Source organism: Drosophila subpulchrella, chromosome 2L (genome assembly GCF_014743375.2).
Source record: "Drosophila subpulchrella strain 33 F10 #4 breed RU33 chromosome 2L, RU_Dsub_v1.1 Primary Assembly, whole genome shotgun sequence".
NCBI classification, from domain to species: Eukaryota; Metazoa; Arthropoda; class Insecta; order Diptera; family Drosophilidae; genus Drosophila; species Drosophila subpulchrella.
The window spans coordinates 17,204,595-17,225,643 of NC_050610.1; the positions used below are offsets into that span (position 1 = coordinate 17,204,595).

Sequence of the window (21,049 nt, forward strand, 5' to 3'; positions counted from 1 at the left end):
AATATATTCATAATTTGAACTTACATCTTGTTAACTTTGGCATCAATGGAAAGGTAATTTAAATGCCGTTTGAAAGATACAATACATTTTTTAACCCATTCAGTACTTATTGAAAAGGACGAATTTGTGTGAAAATGTCCTTTTTGAACTTTTTTCCTCGACTTGAAAACTTAAATTTTTTGATGCAAAAAGTTTCTTCAAACAAAAATAATAGTAACTGCAAAAAAATTTTTTCAAAAATCATTTTGCTTATATTTTTTATGATTTTTTGAAAATGCTTAGAAACATGCATTTTAGCCATATTTTTCTCTTTTTCATACAAATTTTTTCCGACATTGTCACCTTTAAAAAATCATAAAAAATATAAGCAAAATGATTTTTGAAAAATTCTTTTTGCAGTTACTATTATTTTTGTTTGAAGAAACTTTTTGCATCAAAAAATTTTAGTTTTCAAGTCGAGGAAAAAAGTTCAAAAAGGACATTTTTACACAAATTCGTCCTTTTCAATAAGTACTGAATGGGTTAAGAAATGTATTGTATCATTCAAACGGCATTTAAATTACCTTTCCATTGATGCCAAAGTTAACAAGATGTAAGTTCAAATTATGAGTATATTTAACTTTTTTTTTGTGAAAATACTTTTGACCACCCTTGTATATATTTTTTTTTTCGTTCGATCATTCGTTTACTGATTTGTGGCTTTTGATGTTTTGAGGGGGCCTTTGAAAAGCTTTTAATTATGTGTTCTACTCTTGAATTTACGATGTACTCGAAGCTTATGGGGGCTCTACTTTTATGAATAGGTTGAATGATTGACAGGGATTATGCGACAGCGGCAGGTTGGGGATCCGTTGACTTGACAACAGAACTCCACCCTTTATAAATTGGTCACCATTTGGTGGTTTTCCACCTAGAATTATTTCCTAACTAGATGTAAACAACCTTTTGCATTTTTATCCCAAAGCTTAGGGCATAAGGACAGATAAGAACTGTTATTTTATCATATTTTCCTCATTCTGTTTATTTTGTGATGCTCCTGTGTTAAGCTTTGAAAAATTGCAGAACTAAGGAGGGTAGACAAGAAACCTGCAAAGAGGCGTGTGAAATGCGTACTGACAATCGGCCCAAGCTGTGGCCCCTGATTGCGCTCCTCAGTTCGGATTGCCCATGACAAAGTAATGACAGTTTACAGCAGATGAAATAAACAAATGACCAATGCCCGGGCATCTGAGCTGAGTTGTGCGGAATGATTGGTGTTGGGGATTGTCAAAGGAACTCTGAACTGCACTGGGAGAAAGTGATGAGTAGATTTTAACAACAAAAAAATATTGTATCCAAAAGCAACACGATTGATTCAAATATCTAAAAAGGAATAAATATTATCATATATCTTAAAGTGAATATACGAATCATACATAAAACACCAGGTAATATTTCCTTTTGGTTGTTAACAATTTTATTAGGGATTTTATAATAGAAACCCTCTTTAAAGAAAAGTTTTCTGGGAGAATGTGATGACAAGATTTTAATAACAAAAAAATATTGTATCCAAAAGAAACACGATTGATTCAAATATCTAAAAAGGTATAAATATTATCATATATCTTAAAATGAATATACGAATTGTCCTTACTTTTTAGTGAACATTTATAGGTATTTTTCCAAGTGTCAGCGAAATATTTAAGTATTTTGCTCCCAGTTGAAAGCTGAAGCTGATCTGGAGCTTCGTTTCATTTGTTTGTTCGCAGCAGTTAAATGAAATGGCTTGTAAGGAAGGGAGAGTGTGGGTGCTTCAGGGGGCTTTGGGTGGATGGATGGATGGATGGATGGATGGGTGGATGTGGATATTTCTGGGGGGAGTGACAGTGACTGACTATCATTACGCATTTATTGTTGCTGCTCAGTGCCATTGTGTTGGTCAAGATGCTCGTATAAGAAGAAACCCATCATGATGATGAGCATGACGATGATAATAATGTTGATGACAACAGACGTTGCCTGGGTGTCCGATGGGTGTGAATTTAATAAAGCCCCCGTATGTATGTATGTACACTCAGGGAAAAACACCGTGCTAAAAACAAGTACAAACAGCCTTGATTTAAGAAAAATTGCATGCTTAACATTTAAGAACGTTCGTGCTCAAAAAATTCTCATATTGAGCACATTTTGGAGTTTTTATGTCTGCCAACTCTAATAATTCCCAACTGTTTATTCTGAAAGTACTCAGTATATAACGCGCATAAATAAGGTAGTGTTAGTGCCCGTGAGCGGCAAGTCGTAAGTAAACTTAAAATATTAATATTATTTATACATATCTCGTTTATTTCGTTTCAGTTTCCAATACTTATTTCTCTTACTAGCATAAAATAAAAACTCATTTTAGTTTCATAATATTTATATATCGATTTAAGAATTATTCGTCCTTAAATCATGCCTGCAAATTTCTTACTTTATTATTAAATCGTTCTTGTTTTTAGTCCAAATATGACTTGATTTAAGAATTATTCATACTTGATTGAAGACCGAAAGGTTCTTAAATCTAGTATTTTCGGTCTTGAAAATTCGTGCTCAAAAGTAGTATTTTGTTCTCGCGTTCTGTATTTTTCATGCTTGGCGAAGTTTTGACACCGAAAATACTAGGTTCAAGCACGAAATACTTGATTTTTTTTCTGAGTGTACACATATTTGTACACAAAGGCCGTCATGGCAACACCGTGGGTGTCGGAAGGAAGCCTCCCTCCATCCATTCAACCATCACATCACTCCAACCATCCATCTCTTAATGTGCAACAACTATTTTCAATTATTGCCAATCAAATGTTGCATTCAATCGATGTTTATTTGCAGCAAAGGCGACCTTATTACGAGGTTGCTTTCCAGCCTGTGGGGGGGGATATGGGTTTGCAAGGGACGTTTGCGGATTGGGTCCTTTTTGGGGGCAAGGGGCGTTGCCTAAGAGCCATGTAATTAGTTTGCAAGTGAGTGTCAGGATTAATCTTTGAGTGTGTGTTTGATTGTCGCCACTTCACATGAGACTCTCTATCGCACGGATATACACACACATTCAAGTTAATGCAGGCCAAATTGGAGATGCGTGCGTGATGGAAATATTAATCGTGTCATTGAGTACTGTGCGTGTTGCAGGCTTTAATTGGCAACAGACATCGTAAAGTGATATCGTGTATAGTTATGGTTTTAAATTAATTAAAACATGATTAAATCAAACTGACAGCAAAAAGATATCATCTTGATAGAAGAGAGGCTTCTGTGTATATGCCAGGTGTAAAGCTAAAATCTTAAAGAATATTTACGGTAATTTTTTTAAGTAATTATTAGGTAATATTATTTAATAAAATAATTTCATACTTAAAATAAAGTTCCTTCACGCGTCCATCACTAGTGAAAGCACCCTCTTACCAATATTATGTGTGCGTATGTATCTGGTCAAAGAAAGTGCGTAGCGCACATGTTAATTAAAGCTATTGCAAGCACAGCAAAATCCAGGGCCAGAGATATTATCCCAAAAAAGGGATAGCAATGAAGACAGAGAAAGATATAACCTTATATGTATACGAGGAGATGAGTAATGCAATTACGACCAACAACGAAGTCAATAACAATGCAATAGCAATAATTGGTCCTTTGAAAAGCTATGATGGGTTTTGTGATACCCGATACCCGCCAGCTAGGGGCTGTAAATATTATTTGATATCCTCTACTTAAGTGCAGCTAATGCTATTTAATTAATTAGTTCGCTCTCAATGCTTCAATATTATTCCAATCCCATTTGGGCAATTTAGTCAACAGTTTTTGGTTCAATTAATGAATATGCTGTTTGTCATTTGTTGAAAGTCTCTCATAAGGAAATGTAGGAATTTTGAATTACACTCAATTAAAGTCAATAATCAAGGCAATATTAGAACAATAATTTAAATAATACTGTATTGTGTAGAGTAAATAACTTGATTACATAACTTTAGTTAACCCTTGGTTCCAGGCGTACTTGCCACAAATTCGCGGGTTTTACATGGTAGAAACAACAACCACAACGACGAAACCAACGTCCATCTAATTAGGTTATGTTTGATTGTTGTAATATGGCAGAACCGCTGCTCCAGCTCCTTGTTCTTCATCAGCTTCTTCTGGCCGCCAACTATCTCTAGAGATTCTCCGGTCAATTCCACAACCGACCCCAGAGCTCAACCCGTGCGAAATTGGAACCGCCAATGGAATTTAATCAAGTTTTATTTGCACTAGTCCGAGGTCCCTGGGCAGCGCAGATGAGCAATGAGAGCACATCAGCAATAAAATCTGCCATATGTGTGAGTCTGCCACAGTGAAGCTTCTGGGGAATGTACAACATATCACATAAATACCAAATTTAGTATGATATTTAAATAGGTTTTTAGTGCTAATAAACGAACTAGATTACATTTGCACAACTGATGATAGAGATTGTAACTGTTTTTTTACTGATTCCCATTTAAAACTTTTATATTCTTGTTCGGCTTATAGAGTTTTAACTGTATATATAATCGAGTATCTGTGTGGGCAAAATGCCCGAGTGTGTGTGTGAGTATTGATTGTCATAATTAAACGCTGCTGCTGCTGCTGCTGTTGTGCAATTTCCCTGACCATCACGTATCTTTCCCCACTTTTCCCCATGTTTTCCTTTCTTTCCGTTGGTCCCTGCAACTCACTCGTGCTTCTTCAGTTTGTTTGAGTTTTGTAACTGCGCTTTAAAAGTTTGTTGATTGAATGCAGCGCTGCACAATTGTTGCAAAAGGGCAGTCATAAAGTGGCCTTACACAAACACAATCCCACCTATAAGTCCACTCCCTCTTTCCTATTTTTTGCTTTTCTTTTTCTATTTTTTTTTTCCACCCACACGAGCAGTTTTATAGCCATTCTTTTGTATACTCTGTGGATTAGTTCTTCATTGTTTAGTTGCCAGCGTGGCGCTTTGCAGATAGCTGACAGCCCAGAGAGAAATGCCAAGAAATGCATTGCAACTTATCAGGGCGGAGAATACCGAATACCAAATACCAACTAGAGGGGCAGCAAATGTGTGCAGAATGTGGGGGAGATAGTAGAATGTGTTGAGCTCAAATGGTGCACAGGAAAAAATATGAGGAGTTATGGGGAATATATATACATTTCATGATGTTTTGAACTTTTTTCCTTTTTTTTAGTTAATTGATAAAAAGAAACCAATTTGTTTTTGGTTCTTAAAGGTCTACGATTGAAGATTTTTCACGTCAAGTTGACAAGACATGGTATAATATTAAAATATTATATCTTAAAGATGGTTTTTGAAATCACTAAGATTTAACTGCAAATATTTTTCAAGTATCATTCGAAACTTTCGATTTCTGAATAGTATATTTTTTTTTACCAAGTTGTACAAAACCTTCAAACATTTTTCTCAGTGCATCATTCGAATTGCAGCTGCTAAGTAGTTCTGTGGGCGTGGCAAAATGCATAGCTAACTAGCTGGGTGAAGAGCAGAAGCTCACTTAAGCAGCTCAAGTCGAAATAGATTTCGGGTGCCATGAATAAAATATCCCAGTTAAGAGCTCACAGCTCGGCACGTGTGCGAATTTGATAGAGAGCAGGTTTGCTTTATATGGTGCATGTGCAAAGATTCTGCGAAATAACTATACATAGCTGAAATACTCACTTAAGTGATTAACTCAGTGAATGCTGCATTATTCATATTCAAATGAATTTCGGCTAAGCTTTGTTAATTATTCAAATTACTTCAAAATGAATAAAATAACTATAGATTAACTAATTTCATTGAGTTTTCTACAACTGCAAAATCTTAGAGCCAAGCCAAAATCTCAAACATCTTGGCCCATTTAAATCAGCACTACTTCTATATAATTTGGCTTCATTGTTATCTAAAACCACTTTTGATACGGAACACAAAGCTTTTCCGATCCTTTCACCATTCACTCGACATTTTCATTTAGACCAGCACTCCAGGGGCACATTAAAAGCGACGGCCTTCGACAGCATTTTCCACATTTTCACTTAGTTATTACATTTTATTTGCTTATTTATGGGCTGCTTTCACGCTGTCCGGCTCCACTTTGAGTTTTCTTGCCATTCGCATTTCCATTTCCCTGCATTTCCCTGCTTAGCCATGTCAATTGTCGGCACATCGGTTGGCTGGCTATTGACAAATATTACAACAAGTCCAACCCCTGGGCAGTTGTATGGGGTATACCACCCCCGCCAAGAGTTGTTATGATTATATTGTGTGCGACATTGTCAGAGGCCGTTTCCATACCCACAACACGTACAGTTCTCCATCGCCAGTCGTATAATATGATATTTGCATGAAATTACATGGACATCACTGATCAGGGAATGGTTTGGGGGGCGGGGATTGGGATTGAGATTGGGGACGTCGACTGGGAATGGGGAGGTCGGGAAGGCGTGGCACTGGCCCTTTGGGTTATTAACATGCTCCAGAGATTAGAACGACGCCGGCAATGATGACAACATTTGATTTCTTTTCCGTTTACACAGGACTCGCCTTGCAATTCCCAGCATTCACTGGGAAAAAAGTCCCAACATTCAATATTATACATTTCTAAAGGAATATATTACAAAATAGATCACAATCTTCTTTAAAAAAATGTGTATTTAAATAAAAAACCATTTATAAAATCGTTTTGTAAAATATTTTTACCTTCCAAGAGTACAAAACTAAGTAAGGAAAGATTTATTAATCTTAATATTTTCCTAAATTTATAAAACTTTAAATTTAATCCAAACTTTTTGATAGTGTACCTCTCCTTTCTTTTTTTTTTTGTCACCCCCCCCCCCCCCTCGTGCTAATCAGCGCAAATACCCAAAATACAAAAGCCAAATCGAAAGTAAAAGCAGAAATCAGTGAAAGAATGAAAGAAAGGAACTCCTCAAAAGAGCTTCCAGCTCAGACAACCTTCTAACCGCCGCCCATTTTATCGCCCCCTCTAGCGAAGCCAAAAAGACGTCAATCAAGAAAGGAAAAAAAAATTTGATATGCCTTCTGGGTTTTGTGTTGATTTTTTCGTGAGGTTTTCGGGATTATTGATTTGTTCTCTGTGCTGTGCCTGTAAACTGATATTTGGCATTTGAAATGCGAGCAATTCGGGCGGTTTTTTTTTTTGCTTTTTGTTAATCGGTTGGGGAAGTTTTTCCCGTGATATATGATAAACTCCAGGCGGCGGCAGAAGTCTGCGGCTGGATTAGCCGCTCAACGATTTAAGTGATTGTATATCTTACAGATATACGATTTCGTTGAACAAGTGGCGAGATTTAATAGCTCGGGCCAGTAAAGCTAGCAAGTGGCTCAACTCTCAGGTGAACTTGGGGAATCGAGAATCGGTGGTCTGAGAGATCAGAAGGCCCCCATCTCTGGGCCACAAGTTTGTCCTTACAGTTTAAAGTGATTTGTGGCGCTTGGAGTGGCTAAGAAAGTTTCCTTTTACCCCCCTCTACTATATCTGTCGCTGTGTGTCTCACTTTATTTCGCTTGGCTGGAGGTTTTTATGGCTCTTCAGTTGGCAGTTTTAGCCGAGAAACGGCTCAACTTCTCTGGAATCTGGTAGCAATTGCGGAATTACACTTTGATTAACAAATGCTAATGTTGTTCCTGTGTTTCATTGTTTAGATGGGGTTTGATTTGCTAGCCTCACTTGATTTTATTGAATGCAATTGTTTGGAAACTTTTGTGGATAAAGTTTTTTAGCTGCAATCGCAGACGATTGATTTATCAGTGACTTTGTAAAACCAAATCGCTTTTCAATGGTATTTAAAATAAATATTCAGAAGATATTAAAATACTCGTTCATTCATTTTGTTTATAAATCACACCAATAAATTCGTTTGCTGACATTTTAAGTGTAATTAAGACTGCATTAAATCCTTCTCAAAACTTTTAAATTACTTCTCTCGTTTTCATTATTATCAACTGAAAGGAAAAGGTCAAGCTCCGACGATTTTCATTATCAAATACTTATTTACCCTTTTGCCGTCGGCCTCCCATATATTTAGCTTAATTTCAATTTGAATATTCCTCTGTTTGGATAACATTCCAAATGACCTTTTACCCAACTTGTGCCCGCCTGTGCTGTCAGTAATTAAAATCTGTCCAAAGCCGTGCAATTAAACCCCAAAAATAAAACCAATTGCTAACCCCTCGACACAAAAAAAAAAAAAAAAAAAAACACAGAATACATATTACAATGTATATAAACTGGGTATAATACCAACCTTGAGCCTTGAGTGTGGAAGGATCTGGGCTGCTTAGTGAGGACAAGAAGGAGCCAGGAGCAGGGCACACAAAGCAATTAGCAGAAAGGGACGCACGAAAGGACGAAGGTTTCCAGCAGCAGAAGTGAAACGGACTTGTCTGTAAAAAGAGAGCAAGGTAAAATATTTACATTAGCTGGGCAGAATAAATAAATAAAATATACAGATGTGAACAAAATAATAGCCTTGGGTATGGCATTGCTATACAATAAATATTTATGCGGAAATTTTATGGGTTTCCACATAGAAAACCCATTTTCTAATGCAATTTATATAAATTTAACAACTCAAATATTTTTTATAGAACCAAAATAAGCTACTAATAATTTGAACACTGTTGTCCACGAAAGGCGTTGCTGTAAAATAAATATTTATGCGCAATTTTATGTGCTTTCCACAAAAAAAAACATTTGATTATGTATTTTTTATAAATTTATCGGCTTACATATTTTTTTTAAACCTAAGATGACTACAAATATTTCGAATACTTTTGTTTACGTAAGGCTTTGCTATACAAATAGTATTTGTTTTGGGTTTTTCACATAAGAGAACACTTTTCTAATGCAATTCTTATTAGTTTAACGACTTCAATATATATTTATTTACAACCAAAGATGTCTACTAATATTTCGAACACTGCTGTTTACGAAAGGCAAAGCAACCTTGCTGTGCGAGACATGGAAATCCTTTTTTAATTTCCTTACGCGCCGCAATTGTAATTTGTATCTGAACTGTTTGGTTGGGCTAAATAAAGTTATAAAAGCATAAAGAGCGCGCCTAAACACGCCATGCCAAGGAGGATATTGTAGAAAATCTGAAGTGCGTTTCTGTTGCACATAAAATTTCATTGATTACATTTGTTTGCCGTTTGCCAGTTGGGCGTTAAATGCCCTAGAGTAGGTATATTTTTCTTATTTTTTTTCTCCAACCAAGGAGCTGGTGTGTGTGTGTGTGTGTGTCTAGGATCGCTTCCTGTTTACACAATCCAAGACCTAGGGTCCTGGCACACGCGAACCCAGGGTGCAAACGCACCAAATTCATGGCCAGGCCACGAGAAATACTTAACAAATAAAACGGCGGTAATATATCTTTGTAGCGGTTGGCGAGGGGGGGTCGAAAATACCTAGAATTATGTGCGCCTAGAAATATTTAAAACGCTATTTATATGCTAATACCAGCGAACACACAAATTCAGGGGAAATGAAAACGCCCTAAACTGCATTACAAATACCAAAAGCGAAATGCGAGGGCGGTGGTGCAATGGAATTTCCTTCTTTTCTGTATTTTTTATTTATTTTTTGTATTTCAACCAAACCGAGAACAGTTTTCACTAAATCCTCATTAATTAGTAGCATTTAGGGCGGCATTTTTTTCCCCGCCGCATTCGTTTGTGTGTGCAGCCACGCCCACCGCACCCGCCCCCCGCTTAACGAGCCAGCGATGCGGCAGCATTAAAGCTACTTAGCATTAGGACTAAGGCCAGGTACAGTGGGCCCCAACCCAAACGAAACCAGCCGGCCGGTAACAGGTGTTGAAAAGCAGCCAATGACATTACTCAGCACTTTGGTTGCCCCAAAAGAGCCCAATGATGCATGAAATGAACAGGTGTCTGCGTTATTCATTGGGATTACCCAACCATGGGATATATCGATGGGGGGACTCGAAGCCAACTAAAGTCTTTAGAGAACATAAATCAGTTAAGGCTAATTTTGGCCACAACAGAAAGTTCTTCTATGTAAAAGTTTCCCGAGTGTGTGTGGAAAATATTTAAAGTTTGAAGCCATGCAATTTTATATAAATTGAGCCAATTAATTGGAGGAGTTTGTGCTATTAAAGTGGGTTTGAAGTATTTTTTAAGGGGAATTTAGAGAACACAAAGAAATACTAAAATTGGATTAAAATTTTTCTGAGGGCTATAAAATTATTAAATGAATCAAAACTTGTTTTTTTTTATTGGCTCAAAATAGTAAGTGCTTTTTGTTTATTTATCCATTTTCCAAGTCAATTTTTCATGGGAAAAAGAATTTTTGGCAATAAACCATACCTAAAAAATTCCGCAAATTCTAACCCACTGTGCCATCGCTTATTTTAGCAACACCCAAAAATGTAGGCAACACAAAAAATAAACACTCAAAGCGAGCGCAAAAAAGGAGAATATTTCATATATATATAGCATCGAGGGAACTCTGCCCTTTATGCCACTACACAACACTATACAACAAGAACATAAAATCAACGACAGCGACTAAGACAACACTACAAATACCATTGGACCGGCGAGGCATTTGCCTGCATTTAATAACGTTTAGTCTGTGTGAAAATAGAAAAAGAATATTTGGGTAGGGTGAAAAAAAAGGGGAAAAGGAAAAGCGAACGGAGTACAAACAAAAACAGAGTATTTCAAATTGTATGGGAAAATCGGGAGAAAAAGAGAAAATTCCTTCCCCATTTTACCGAGACACGGGACCGTGCAACGCATTAATTTCATTCACACTTTGAAAAAATATCTACGTACATATATTTAAGGCAAATATGCAATAACGGCGTGTTGGAAACAATAATATTTGTCTAGGAACCCGAACATCCAATGAAAAGAGGGAAAACAGGGAATACAAAAAAAAAAAAAAACAGCCGAAGACCTACGAGCAACACATGATGACAATGCTTGCTGCATGCGATGTTGGGCATTCTGGGGTTAAGGGCTATATGGATGGACAAGAAGCACGCGCAGCATGGAAAAAAAGGCAGAAGACCGAAAAAACAAAAGATCCCTGATTCGTGTTGGTTTAACAATTGTGAGACAACAACTTTGGTGGAAAGCAAAAAATGGTGTCGTAATAATAATTGCTTAGTTAGGGCAGCAGCAATAAATTATCATTTCTTTTCAAAAAATAAAAAGTTTTCGCTGGCTTTAGAAAGCTAACACATTTTGGGATCAAAAACAATACAAACCTTAAACCCGTTAAAACTCTGATAACTTTTTAAAAACCTAGGCAGCTTAAACACTTGTATAGGATAGACCAAAAACTTCTTTCCACAAAATCCACTAAAATGTGAGTGAGTGAAAACGGCAATCCCTCTGAGGCCATTTGATGACCTTCCCCCCACCCCCACGACAAATCGCAGCCAAATGCCGAGAAATCCCCTTAGAACGCCCCGTTTTTTATGCCAGCAGATATTGAAAAGATCCCAATGCCAATGCTGCAGCTGCAAATGTTGAATTCTGAACAAACAAAGAAGTGCGGAAGGGGCTTTGTGCATTTGTCTCGCGCTGCCTTGATCCCCAGACCTATTACATTAGGGAGCCCATCCCCATATATCTACACACACACAGTAGCCACCAAAAACGGGAGCACAGTACCCAACCCAGTGAAAAAGAAAAAAAAAACCGACAAAAACGATACGTTTCACGGTGTTTGGGATTTTTCAATGTGTAAAACTACCTGTCGCTGGGCTGTGTGGTTGGGTTTGTGCTCGGTTTTGAGTTTTCCATTCCATTCCGACTGCCACTGCCACTGAAAGTTGCTGGATTTTGGCCTCGCGTTGAGCTGGGCAAAACTATCTTTTAACACGCACAACGCATTATACGAGCACCTTGCATGCACACGTTTGTAGGACCAGGACGTGGTCGAAATGGCGAAAGAGGGAAAGAGACGATAGACGAGCCAGCCCAGTCAACGTATTTCCCGAGTGTTTTCCAGCCGCCGTCACCACCACACCACCTGAATTTCATTCCTGCAATTTCCCCAACCGCCACTATACTCGTATAGCCCCCCCTCGATTTTCCCAGCTCTTCGCTGGCGACATTTGTCGGCTGCTCTCGCTCTGCTCTGCTGCCTCCGCATGGGTTTTCCCACTTCTTTTGGGATACCCTGGATAAGGGGTGTTCCTGGTGCAAAAAGAATTTTCTTTATAAATAATAATAAACACACACTAAGAATTTTTAACTTCATGGCTACAGGATTTCTTTCAGGTATAAATAAATAAATAATAAACACACACTTAGAATTTTTACCTTCATGCCTAGAGGATTTCTTTAAAGAATTAAAATGTGTTGGAAGTATACAAAATTTAGTATTTTTCAGAGATCAAAAAAGTTTTTAAAATCATTGCTTAGAGTCTTTAAGATAAGGGTTCATTTTTATAAAGTATTATTATTTTACTATTTTATTAAATGATTTGTGTACAATCAAACTTGTTTTAGGAACTTTTAAGAGAAATGTTATTCAGAATATTATTAAAGTGTTGAAAATACCTATAAAACCATTTTCAGTATATAATCGCTGTAGGCCTGTTCTTTTTCCTATAATTCAGGATCTTTTTTGAAATCAAATATGGTGTACAAACCATTGTATAAAGAAAAACAAAATAATAATAAAACAAAAATTATAGCAAGCAAAAAAATACATTTTTCCTATTGTCAAGAATCAACTGTACCTGATAGAGCTATTGAAAATACCCATAAGACCATTATCAGGATATAAACGCGTCTACACATAGCTCTAAGTCTAACTTGCTTAGGCCTTTTCTGTTCCCTTTTTTATAGCACGGCACGGTTCAGTTTGGTTTGGGCTTTGCTCGCATTTGCGTTGGCTTTTCTTTTCAGTTTTTATTTCTGTTAAGTGAAATGTGCAGGGGCTTCAACACACCGAACCGAAAACGGAGAAAACACAGAAGGCAGCGGAATAAAAAAAAAATATTCTGGTTGCAGCAGCATTCGTTGTCCGTTGCCTGGCTGTTCCTTAAATAAATTTAGCTTAGTTTTTGAATGGTTTTTGCACTTGAGAGGTTTATATTTTCCACTGCGCCCTACCGACTAAACGGGATGTGTGTGTGTGTGTGTATCTGTGTGTGCGAGAGACATCCGAGAATTAGATTTGCATCAGTTGAGTTGGCGTAAATGCATTTCGGGGGCTATGGGGTAATCTCAGTGTGGCAGCAGCATACTTACGCCTCAACTCGTTCTCCTCAATTGACGGGGCGTGTGGAAATACTTTCGCACTTTTTGACTGATTCCTCACTTAGGCTAGTAACTCTTGCACCGAAAAAAATAAGACTATCTTCTAAACAGGGTATAATTGTGGAATAAATAAAAGCTTTACGTTTAAAGGAAGGTTTAATATGGTTTACATTTCCTAATAATATTTAAATTATAAAAAAATGTTTTTTTTGAATTTACTAAAATCCCTTTCAGTATCTACTAAAAATCGAATTAAATATTTCCAAAAACTGTTCAAGACCTGTTTGACATTTTTCCTTCTGCCTTTTAGAATTTTTTATTTTGCTAAAATTATTTTAAGTATCTACAACTATCTACCAAAAACCGTATTAAATATTTACAACAAATATTTAAGACATGTTAGACCCTTTTTTTCTTGTGCCCTTTACAAACTCTCAACATTTTTCTTGACTTTGAACTGCCCCAAAAGTTTGCGCATACATTTAACGCATTACATTTTCTAAGCATAAAACTTTCCAAAGGGACTTTTTGGCAATCAAACTTTAAGTTGGGCTCTTTAACCTGTTTATTACCCCATTGAAAGTGGCTTTTCTCTCGCACGCTGTGATAGATTTATATCTGGATATCTTTATACGGAACTGTGATGGTTGCAATGACAAATTGCCTAAGCAGCGGCAGTGGAAACTTCAAGCTCGGTGCCACAAAATGTTGCAATTTATGCAAAGAAATGCAGCAACCAAGTTGCCAGCCCCGCCCTCTTCACTCCATCTGTTTGGCTACTTTTTATGCTGCCGCAAACAATTCAGTTTGTATTTTTTTTTTTACTTCGCTTTCGCCGCTGTTGAATGTTGGCCATAAATTGTTGCACACAGTGCGTTTCGTTTGGTTTGGTTTCGTTTCGTTTCGTTTTGCAGTTTGCAATTCGCAGTTTTGCAGCATATTTCAGGGAGATGCCCTTTGTTGCTGCTACAGGGCTTTCATTCGTCGTCGTTGTTTATGCTTTCCATTTTATACTCATACATAAATACATGTTGTGCAGTGTACAATGTACATGCATAACTATATAGTACATATGTACGCGTGCTGCACGGCTGAAGTAATTCATAAACAGGCAACTTGGGTGGCAATCGCCATCGCCGCCCCCCCAAGGGCAAAGAAATATGAACAGAGAATCATTTCGAAATTCACAAAAAATGTCCTGATTTACACTGATTGAAAGAATAAATCTTTTTGGGGCATAATGCTAACAAATATTTTATCATCGAAATCTTTTGTGGACAACTTTTTCTCTTATTTTTATCCCACAGAAAATTTTAAGGATTTTATGTTATATATTCCATCTAATTAAACTCGGCTTAACTGAATCACAAAAGTATACATTCAGCATTTAAAAAAATTAAATCGTATGGGTGAAAATGTTTGTAAATATTTTATCATTGAAATCTTTTGTGGAAAGCTTTTTGATATTTTTTATTTATATATGGTGAAGGACTATATGCGGATTTTGTTTACATATTCAAGAACTGATTAAGTGTCTTAAAAATATTAGTTTATAAAAAGCAGATTTAAAAAAAATGTTTTTCTCTCATTTTTAAGTTTAGGTCCAGTTTTTTAAAGTGATCCTATAATTTCTCGAGGAATGCGAATGAAATACTTGATTTATTATTTCCTCAAGTGTAGTGCTAAAGGACCTGCCCTGGGAGAAATGGAGGGTTGGCAAAAACTATAGCCCACACCAATCTATGGTAGCGAAAAACCCCGGCTTGGAGGCCGTTCAATCCACACGAGAGAACCCCACGAAACTAACTACTCCCCGGAGAGTATTTATGCGGCTGGCTGGACGGGCAGACATATTTGTATTTTTTTTTTTTTTTTTTTTTTTTTTTTTTTGTTGTTTGCACATTCAGCGTGCGTTAACTTCTCTGCAGCACTGTGCGAGTTTCTAGCAGCAGTTGCCAGCATTCCCATAGTCATCGTCATCGTCATCGCCATCGTCAGTCAGGGGCAAATATTTCGCATCTTTTGTCTATCTTTTGTAATAAATTTTTTGCCCCCATGTCTTCATGGTCATGTAATTTGAGACGCAGTGCTCGGTGAGTCGAGTGTGTGTATGTGCCAGGTAGCCAAAGAAAAACTTCTTTTCTAATGCTCATCATACTCATCATAAGCCGCAATATGGCTGATAACCTTTTTGTGTACTCTGTCTAAAAATTGGGCATTGAGAACAATGAAAAAAATATTATAAATCAAAAAAAGAGGCACAAATTCTCGTATAAAAAATATTGTTTTGTCTTTCTTAGGGCTTTTGTATTGTTAATAAAATGATTTGCTCAAACAATGTATTTTTTATCATTGTCAAAAAAGTATGAAACGCATTATATTAAATCCTAATTTTGCTTTTAGCAAAACCCATTTTAACAGTTTAGGGTATTTTCCCATCGATGAGGCTTTTCAATTTTCCTAGGCCATCATTTTCCGTGAGTCTTTTATTATTATTTGATGGTGGAACGTTGGCGGCGGCCTGTCAAACTCCATTTGCATTTGCCAAAACGTTGTCGAAAATTGTTTCTCTTCGGCTGGCGACTAACAAAAAAAAAAAAAAAAATATAGGAGAAGAGAAAACGGATGGAGATGGCGTACTATAGTCATCCATCCATCTATTTGCCTAATATATCTTCATAGTCGCCAGTTTATGGCCTGCTTGGGCCGACTATAGCTATCTGCCGACGGAATCTGCCGCCCCTTACCACTTTTCTTCCTTTTGGCCACCACCACCATCATCACTGGATCACGGCTTCTTCTGTCATCGTCTGTCTGCCAAACGGTTGAGATTGTAATTTTTTCGTTTTCGAGCTTCCGTATACTAATGCGACGGCCTCGGAATCGCTCTGTTGTGCCCTCTCCTCTTCTCGAACTCCACTGATTTCTGTCTGGACGAGCTGCTTTGTTTGTGCTTCATATTTACGACTGGTCCAGCCGGCGGAGGATGGTATTTGCTACTGGGGCGACTAAGGCACCGAGCGAAAAAAGGGTTAACAAAAAAGATTCCAGACCTTATTTTATAGAATTATTATTTCTGGTTAGGACAATTCTATGTTTATTAACCTTCCTAAGAGTTTCTTTTGAAAGGTAATCATAATAAAATGCTGTTATCTCAAAATCAGTTCAAAAATTTTAGTCCGGAAAGCGTTATTTAGATTTTATTTCATTGAATTAGAGAATCGTTGAATTTTAAAAACGTTTTTAAGGAGTACTAATAAATATAATATTTCCGCCTGAACAAATCCCATATTTAAGTGAAATTCTTAAAAAACTCATATCAAATACCATTTGATTTTCTCTTTTCTGATCAATAAAAATTTATTTCCTTTTTATGATGTCATATTACCAAGATTTTTTCCACTGTTTTTGGGGCAGAACACATTCGCACATTCGTCGAGTATCTCATGCCATCATCTTTTAAACGACAGCGGCGGCAATTCCTCAAGTGTTTTGGCTGCCACTGCCGCTGGTCGCTCCACTTGAAAATTTGGCATCAAATGTCAGCGTCAGCCTTCGTCGTTTGCATTTGATTTTCACTAGTTCTCGGTTCTCAATTCCCCGTTCCCAGTTCCCAGATCCCACCCTCGAGAAGGGGTCGTCGTCTGTCCATCGGATTTAAATGAGTTTTTCAAATACTTGTGCACGTACGTACGCTCCTAAATTTTGAACGGTAGTCGGGCAGCGGCAACATCAACAACTTTCTTTTATTCCTTTATCTTCTGGCACGCACTGACATTTCCTCCATATAGCCCACCACTATTATGGGTTCTATTCAAACTTCAAGACCAAAAACCAGAACAGTAAACTCAACTCTAACTCCAACTCCAACGCCGGCTCTCAATTCAATTCATGCTCTGTCATTTTTAATGAATCACTTAATTGTCGTCCAAGTTGGGTGGACTTGAGTACTCGAGTGTTTTCAAGGGATCAAGGGGTATTCAAGAGTGGGAATAGAGGGAGGAAGCGACTTCACAGGCTGCCAAAACAGCCGAGAAATCTGAGAAGCAAAGATGTTTCGCATGAAATGAACTCGCAACGATCCGAAAAGTGATGTTCTGATGAGGGATATTTTCTGGATTGAAGAGATTTCCTCATCTGTTAGCTCTTTTGATGGCTGATGTTGATTGAAAGGAGCTTGAAATGGAGATCTTTGAACACATGGTTTTAGTTTAAGATATCGTGTTGTGCAGATATCCATCCCGTTCCTCTAATAATTCAAAGAATTACGTGCATATTTTTCATTATAGAACTATTAATGTTTTTCTTATAACTTAAATCATATAAGAAAGTGTATTAACAAAAATTTCACTAATCTCTACTATCATAATATTTATATATTTATTATCGTTTAACTACTGATAACACCTCCTAAAACAAAACGCTCAAACCACCTAGTAAATGATACATCCTGTCTTAAATCACCTACTGCAAAGTAATTAAAATTCCACCGGCAAGCTGTAAATACCCGACTTATTTGTAAAACATAAACGGAATCGTAAACTGAACTCTTGTTTTATTTCTCTGGCCAGCGCTACTCCTTCACAATCAACACCTTTTCAGCACTAAATGTACACTCAAGACCAACTCTATTAGGCCATAAAAATTCCGTAAAGAAACTCCGCCAGAAACTGAATTCCCCAAAAAAAAAAAAATCCCATTCCCCGGGGAGAGGACATTGCAACTCCATCAAAACGCTTCGCACAACATGAAATTACACATAAAAGTGCGACCCAAAAAAAAAAAAGAAACATTCGAGTATGTATACGAGTAGAAGTGAAGTGTCTCGTGGCTGTCGTTTGACGTCAACATCTCTCTGGGCCCGGATCCTCCATTTGATGCCCGGTGCTGGGGAGTTGAAAGTGTTTTTACCCATTTTTGGCATGGGGACTACACTACTTGGGACCTCGCCTCGTTGCCGGCGGCTTCTAACAAATTTAAATTGTTTTCAACTTAATTTCGGGGCCCAGTTATCATGGCCAAGTGTGTGCATCTTCATCAAGACAACTGGCTTCTCTAACGAGGCCTCACACATGCAAGTTCCCCGTACACTCGGAAAACAAATTGCTTTAGGAATTCAGAACATGGACATGACACAAAAAATCATCTCTAATTTATTCAGTAATCCCAGCAATGTTGATTATATTTCATAGTCAGAAAATAATTCTCAAAAATATACTAAAGTTGCTTTTATTTCCTTAACTAGAGCTTTTAAAATTAAATGTAAATCTTCAAAACTAACTAATTGTCCAACAATTAAGCCACCAATTTCGTAAAATTTATTGTTATATTTTTTTCCAACTGTAAATCTCTTTAGAAAAACATAAACAAATGAAATGAGGCACGCAAATATATTTCAAACGAGCGTGGAACGTAGAAACTCGATGAGGTTTCCCTGGTCGCGGCGGCATCTTCATCATTTTCCACGCATGATTCGGCATAAAATTTCGTTCACACCATTTAATTTTTGGAGCACAGGGCGGCAGACAGTGGGAATACGCTCCGAATTTAGAAAAGATATGGGAATGGGATGGCTATATTGTTGACATTTTGGGCTCAACACTCGTGGCACACGCATCAGCAAATTGTGTGAATTATAGTCGGTTGTCGAGGAGGACTCCTCCTCCTCCTTTTCGGTCCTCTGGTATTTATGGGAACCGAGATGAGGATGGCATCGTAATAGAGAGGACATATGGGCATGACACCCATTCCGTAGAGGTCGGTCGGCCGCTAATTAAGTGCAGCCGAACATGACTTTTTATAACTCAGATTTATGTTGATTTTATGGCCGCCCAACGCAGAGGGGAACACTTGAAACTCCACTGGCTTCTGCTTGGCTTGAGATCAATCAGCAAGGCGATATATTTGATATGTAATTAAGACTAACGTAACTGTTTATATATCTCTGCCCCTTTGGGCCAAAGGCGGTTCACATCTAAGGTTCGCATTTCGTTGTAATGCTATGAAATTTGATTGAGTTTTAGTGCCTCTAATTCCACCACACTTGCATATGATTAGTGGATGCATTTCGGTGGGAAATCAGTGGGGCACGGAATAAAAATAAACCAGAACAACTTTTCCGTGCAGTTTTGATTATGCCCACATCCATTTTTCCGTTTGTTCAACTTTCATTCCTCTACTGGTTTCCGATTTTTGTTACTATTGGGTTTTTTAATTAGCACAGTCTAGAAAACTTTGTGTAACCTCGCTGTCAAAAGTGACAGCCGAAAGCCCAGACATTCCATTAGTCTGTCAAAACTAGTGGGGAAAGTTCTTTCCCATTTTTATTAGCATAAAGCTTGAAATTGTCGCATGAAATTGCGTTTATAAAGTGTGTATACATGGTAAAAGTAAACACTTGAATTTTATAAAAAATAAATTAATTAATAATAGATTTTTCACAACCAAAAAGTTTAATTACATTTAAACACAGATTTTTCGGCCATTTTGTGCTTGTTTATTATTTACACAATACAAGTGTTTACATTTTCTACACACGATCAACATTATATCAGCAAAGTTCAATAAAGCCGTTTAGAACAAAATTAAATTAGACTAAATAATTAATGGAATTGTGTTTTCATACAAAATTACCAAATGTTTGCATTGCAAACTTATTGGACATTTTTAACACGGCTGTTTTTTTTTCGCTAGCAATATTTTGCATAAATTAAAGTGAGATTTGAATTAGAGAAGGGAGTAAAGAACAAAATAGATTATGCAAATGTTATGTTTTTAATATCTGTACAGCAAGTGCTTAACTTTATTTATGATTTCGAATTTCATGCGCATTATTTATGAATGTATTAATGTATTCATTCCGAATAAATGTCGACAATTTCACCCTCTGCCGAGCAATTTTGTTTTGATTCACCCATTCAATTTGTGAAGGCGAATGCAATGGCAAATGCTTAATACGTTTCAGTTCACTCTGTCGCGCTTTAAGCGGCAAATTTAATTCCAATTTAATTCGAGCCTAATCCAAGGCGCCACAGCCAAGAAAGAAGCATTTCCCAGGCATAATCCTCGGCTCTGCCCTACTTAGAATAATTTGAAAACTTTAAGCAGCAACTTTTTACCAGTGAATGCAGCTGTGACGCGATTGCCTCAAGGCGGGGGTAAGTGGGTGGTAATCAGTGTTGCTAGGCAGCAAATACTATCTTTAAGGCTTTAATAAATAGCTAATACACTCATATTGTCTTCCAAGAATGTCTTTGACATTTTTTTAAGGTTTTAATCAAAGCAAACCTCAAGAAAAAAATTTTAAAAATAATAGTTGAATATCAGAAAAGATAAAAATAATTTATAGTCTTGAAAGATGTTCTAATCCATCTAAATATCACGTTGGAAATATAGAACAAATTTTCAAAGTATAAGCAATATTGTGATATATCAAAATAGGCAGCTTTTGCCCTTTAAGGCTTCTTAAAACTTCGCTAGAAAATGGCTAAACTGTCACTACAAGTTGGCTAGAAATGTTTTAGTCCGTAATTGTATCTGGCCAAAGTTGTGGACACTGGAATGGATCATCTCGGGTCCGTGGGCCAGTTTATGCCTACGGTTATCACATCATTATTCAAGCATCAACTGCTGGTTTTTCTCTTTTCTTCCAGTTTTTCGCTCGTTTTTCAGTGGGCCTTTGTCAAAGCCAAAACTTAAGTTAAGCCACTTGAGCGACATTGTTGAAATCGGTAATTTGCCTGCCTCGTCCCTCGCAATTCGATTCACGTCTTTCTCGTCTCC

At 37.1% G+C, this 21,049-nt stretch overlaps 1 protein-coding gene across 3 annotated transcripts in view; it reads right to left on the reverse strand.

Moving 5' to 3' along the window:
• The window catches only part of LOC119547699 (centriole proteome protein 16), an 80,262-nt gene that overhangs the window by 18,862 nt on the left and 40,351 nt on the right, over positions 1–21,049 (reverse strand). Inside the window, exon 4 of one of the 3 annotated variants that reach the window (XM_037854672.1) lies at positions 8,269–8,407. The exons of the other annotated variants lie outside the window; for them this stretch is intronic. The gene's annotated coding sequence lies outside the window, so the exon portion shown is untranslated. The remainder of the gene's footprint in view (positions 1–8,268; positions 8,408–21,049) is intronic. 3 annotated transcript variants of the gene reach the window in all.